Source organism: Lonchura striata, chromosome 9 (genome assembly GCF_050655825.1).
Source record: "Lonchura striata isolate lonStrDom1 chromosome 9, ASM5065582v1, whole genome shotgun sequence".
Classification (NCBI taxonomy): domain Eukaryota; kingdom Metazoa; phylum Chordata; class Aves; order Passeriformes; family Estrildidae; genus Lonchura; species Lonchura striata.
Window position 1 is genome coordinate 28501102 of NC_140711.1, and position 5600 is coordinate 28506701.

A 5600-nucleotide genomic window follows, 5' to 3' on the forward strand; every position below is an offset into this window, starting at 1 on the left:
AGGAGCTTGGATTCCTGTAAGGGCTGGGAAGGCTGGGATGGTTCAACCCTGAGGTCCTGCCTTCATTAATGAGTCTCTTCATTAACATGGCTGCCTAATTAGCCACATACAGAGGTCTCCTACTCTTTATTTCAGTTGCACAGGGCTCCTTGGAAGGCTGACTGCAGTTCTGCCTTTCTGCCTTGCCAGAGAGGCTCGGACAGCTCTGTACAGGAGCAGCCCTTTATATGACACAGCAAATTTGGAGTGTGGTGCAAATATATTTTTTTCCAAAGCAATCTGACCATAAGTACATTTCCAAGTTGTTACAGGTTTTGCAGATCAGACCTTCCTAGGTGAGCCAGTGGTTTAAAAGCAGGCACCTCACAGGGATGCTTGGATCATTTTGGAGGTCTATTTCTCACATTTTCTTTTAAAAGGAAGGGGTTTTCATTTTTCTCACATTTTCTTTTGAAAGGCAGGGGTTTTTAATTTCACTTTTTTGTATTTTTCTTTAGGACTTTTGTGGCTCTTTGTGCTTTGCTCAGTGCTGTTGGATGGCTTCAGTGTGACTTGTGGGCACAACCCTCTCCTGTGTGCTCAGTTTGCTTTGCTCGTGTCCCTTCAGCTTCTTCCAGGGACTTCAAGAGAATCAGAGTTTTATTTCTGTCTGAACTGGGACAGATTTTATGTGGGAACTCGCTGCTGAAATGTTTGGCTTCTGAGCCTGTTGAGGGATCCCCACCAAGGTGCTAATGGGGAACTGCTTTGCAAAAGAACCTGTTGGGATTTCTTGCTTGCAAACCATCCTCCCTTTGGAGAAGAGTTATTCCTGGTTATTTCTGGGCTCTGATCTATGGGATGTTGGAAATTGTGTGGAATACAGCTGATCTGGACTTCTGCAATGCTAGGAGTCAGCAGTGATTATTTGCCAAGCTGCCACTAGAGAATTAGGAAAAAAGCCTTGATAAAGCATGGGCAGAATTCTGTGGTAACACCTGGGCTGAGAGCGCTGAGGAATTTGGGTTAATAAGCTCTGCCTGCTGGGTTACCCAGTTTTAGTGCAGATCATTGTTTGTTCAGTGAATCCACTGCTGAGTTTTGTGCTCCCTTCTTCAGTCCCCAGAAGAGGTTAAGAAACCCCAGGAACATTCTGCTGAACATCTTGGGGCACATTCATGGCTGTGCCCTGGCTATTTTGTGCTGCTCTGCTGGTGCAAAGCAGCCATAAACCTGGATTAGTGCTGTGCAGCAGTGGGAGGCTTCAGCAAAGAGACAGGATGGCTGCAGTTTGCTGTGATATTTGTTCTCTCAAACTCACTTTTCTGCACATATTAATTGTTCAACTTAATAAAATTGTCATTTAATGCAGTTCAGCTCTTCTGGGAGTCATGCATGTAATAGAATTGTGATTTTTATTTTAATTTTTTTTTTCAAGAGGTCTAGACCTAGGAGTAAGTCTTCATCTGTTTTAATTAGTTATTTCTCATACCCCTAAGGGGCCTGCCCTTAGCAGAGCAGGATGGAAATGTCATACCCTGTATCTGCAATTTTGCCCAAATCTGAGAGAACAAGAGCAAGAATGAGCACTTGCTGCATGTCTGTGGAAGGAAGAAGGAAGAGTAAGGTTATCTGCATTTTTTGTTTGATTTGTTTTCAATAAGTTGTATTAATTTAGAGTCAAAGAGTATAAAGAGTGTTAAATCTCAGAGTTTGGGGTCAGCCTTGATCAGCAGCTTGGGCTGAGCCAAGGGGGAGTGGGAGTGTCTTGTCCTGCAGAATGAGGCTGTCACAGTGCCCACCATGAAATAGTGAGCAGCTGACATTAAACAGATTGTAAAATGGAAAGCTTTATTTCCAAACTCTTCAAGTTATATATGAGCCCATTCCAAGGAGAGAATGGAGCATGCATTGCAGTAGGAAGATAAGGCTGGGCTTCCTTCTCCCCACTGCAACACAATGTTTTATACCATCATTTTCTCCTTATTATATTTTATTTGCACTCTATTTCAGCACAATGAACTAAATCTTGGGGGACATAAAAGTTCTAGAAGTGCCTAATAACCAACTTCTCCCACTTGAAATGACACATAAGTTAAGTAAACCGAGCTAAAGTAGTTAATATTTTGTTTTCTTTCTAAGTGTAACTACCAGCCCCTCTTTACAGTTGTGCCCTTTGCTTTTGTCCAAAGAACAGACAAGTCACAGATGACAGAATTTTGTAACTTTAACACAGAGTAAACTCACGACCTCAGTGACTTTTGCTTGAATTCTTTAAATGCTTTTTAGTACAGAATTGATGGTATTGAAAATTAAATTCCTAAAGCACTATAATCAAGTTCTTAGTGATGAATTTGGCAAATTCACCCATCACACTAGATTAAATACAAGTGATCTATTGTTGTGCCCTTCCCCTATTTTATGTAGCTTTGGAGAAACACTGACTCCTTGAATTTACATAATTTAAAGGCAATCCACATAGAAAGTAAGATTAATTACCTTGTTTCTTATGCTGATTTTTTTCTCCATGACTACTCCCAGGCCGGATGCAATGCTGAGCCCTTCAGAGCTAAACTTGGGGAAGCTGAGATGAACAATCCAGCAATGTCTGTAGCTCTTTACAGTCATTCTTGTTCTCTTCATATTCAAAGCATCACTCAGGGCTTGTTTCTATGCATTACTGTACCTCTTTAAATTGAGGTGTAATTTAAATCAGTTTCATTAAGCTGGTCCAATCGGCTGCTCAGCCACTCTTATTGCAGCATAAACTAACTTTATTTCATGTTATTGTAAATCAGCCAGGAACATTATCAGCTTAAAATGTAATAATCCATTAAATTAGACTAAAATTGAAACGTCCTCACAGGAGTTTGGGCTGGTGTGTACCCACTTAAATTAGCTGGAGCAAGTTTATGAGTACACAGGGAATTAGAAATGGAATGCAGCACTGCCTGTGGTAAATTCCATCACCTGGGGCCAGTCCGTGTCAGAGGAATTGGGATGCAGAATTGTCTGAGCAGTGCCAGTTGTCAGGGCGTGTCTGGGGACCAAATCTTTCCCCTGAGTTTGTTCCTTCAGCTCCTTAGAGGTTCCCTTGCTTTGGGTGCTGTCACCAGCCCAGAGATGCTCTGGAAGTTTCCAGCTCCCCACTTGGCCAGAAGTTTCCTCTGGATTTTCTTTCTGACTCTTAGATGTGGATGGAGAAAGAGTCTAATGCCAGAAGTGGTTTTGCAGGAGAAATGAGCTGTGATTTATTAATCACACAGAATCACAGAACCCCCAGGTTGGTTGAGACCTTCAGGATCATCACGTCCAGCCCACCCCAACCCCTCAACTCAGCCCTGGCACCCAGAGCCACATCCAGGCTTTGTTAAACACACCCAGGGATGGTGACTCCACCACCTTCCTGGGCAGGACATTCCAATATTTTATCACTCTTTCTGTGAAAAACTTCTTAATATCCAGCCTACATTTCCCCCGATGCAGCTTGAGACTGTACCCTCTGGTTCTGACAGTTGTTGCCTGCTTTGCTCCAGGTTTTTTAGGAGGGAAATATGCAGGTACAAAGTGGTAAAAATCACCTTTTTTTTTGTAGCTGGAAAGTTCATACATCAGCAGCAGAGAAATACTGGGGAGCTTCCCTACTACTGCTGATTTCTCCTTCTGAGTTGCCACTTTAACAAAATGGTGTGTCCAGCAACATTTACTGATTTAGTTACTAAATTTTTCTTTTGTTACTTGAAGTGAATGTATGAAAGATGCATTTTGGGGGCTGTGTTTTCCGTCTACCTAATTTAGGTCCAGATTTAACATTACTCCTGCAACGCTGAGGAGAAAGGAAGGGATGGAGAAGGTCCCTGACCATTCCAAAGCTGAAAGCATCTCTGGGCTCTCCGGAGCAGCACTCAAGCTGCCCACAGGAGTGTCACTGTCATGCTCACAGCAGCTAAAAACTCCAAACCTCAGCCTCACCTCCGGGGCAGCTGCTTGGTGTCATCTTGATATTAGACAGGCAGAAACTAAAGCAAATACTCCATGATTTATTTGTTGTGGATTGTCTTTTTTTAATTTTTGATTTCTCATGGTTCTGTGTCAGCAGCAGTGAGAACATCCAGACAGCTTTTTCCTGTATTTTTTTTTTTTTTGTGTGCTGTGAAAAAGCACAAGAGGCATTTAGGCTTCAGTCACTCCCACTGCTTATGTGCTGGGTGTGATTTGCATCAGAATAGGTATTTTTCCTTTTTATCTGTAAATTCATTTACATAATATGCATCAGTATGCAAGTTGTGCTGGTGAAAGGATTGCTGACATGTGGAGAGATACCTCAGGTTTGGAGCTTATTGTTCAGGCAACAAGTATGTGAAGGTGCAGGTTGCTAATTATAGTGTACACCTTGTCAGTTCCACAGGCTTTATCCTATAGAAAAAGGGCTTTATTAAATTTCTACTGTATTTTTGTCATCAGCAACCCTGAAGTATTAGGATATGAGACTTTTTTTAGTACAAAAAAAGCCAGCATCAATTTCAAGATGAAATTGAACTCAGGCTCTTACAGGCGAATCTGTGAACTTTGGGAATACCTGACTGCAAGTCCCATGTACATTTTTGATCCCTCAACCAGCTTAGAAAATCAAATATTTAAAACAAAAAAAATTAAAACATTTGCTGTGTTGTTCATGGGAGGTTCTAGGAAAGGGAATCCTTCCTTCCATCAGTTTCTGAATTCAGGTGGGGTTTGTTCCAGGTGAGTTAGAGTCTGAGAATCCTTTGCCTTGGTCAGGAAGAAAATCCTGACCAAGGTGGGGTCCCCGATGGCTCAGTTTGACCGGAGGTGTTCACTGTCAGCAAGATGTTTGCTGAGAATGCTCTGCTGGGTTTCACAGTGCTAAATCAGGAGGCACAAAAAAAGTCAAATTGCTTTTGTGCTCAAGTTGCCTGAAGAAAGATGATGTGTTAAGGGGTAACAGAACTGGGTAACAGAACTTTTGTGAGCTTTGAATATTTTGTAGCTGAAAAAAACAAATCAATGTTATTTATTTTTTTTTTTTTTAAGAAATGGCAGTTTGCTGCTAGGTTGGTTGCCTTTTGTTTCATTGATGACTTTTGCTTTGAATTTTAGGGTGAATGAAGCTCTCAAATGTTTTAAAATGTTTTTTTCTCAAGAAGAACATACATTGGTGTTATGTATCTTCAGAGACCTTTGCAATTTAAGGAATCTTTACTGTCAGTCGTGTGCAACTTTTGAATTTTTTTTTTTTGCAGTATTTTCAGTGTATTTTAAGCAGCTGTACAGAAAAGAGATCTTTGTGTGCTCTCCCTTGTGGGCACTGATTCTTCAGTGACCCCAAATCTCAGTAGGATGAGGAAAAATCTTGGTTCTGACCCAAAATATTTGGCTGGTGCCAAGACCATCCCATGTTACTTACAGCTCTACTGTGTAGTCAAGAAATTTAAACTCAGAGAAGTTTAAATGAGCCATGGAGCACAGATTGTTTATGGGAGCATTCCAGGTTCAGGTCTCACTTTTTCAATCCCCAGGGGAGCCACAGCCTCCAGTTTCGTGGCTTCCTCACCACATGAGCTCCTGCACTCTGAGGCTGGAACTTTCAAAAAGCAAAAAGC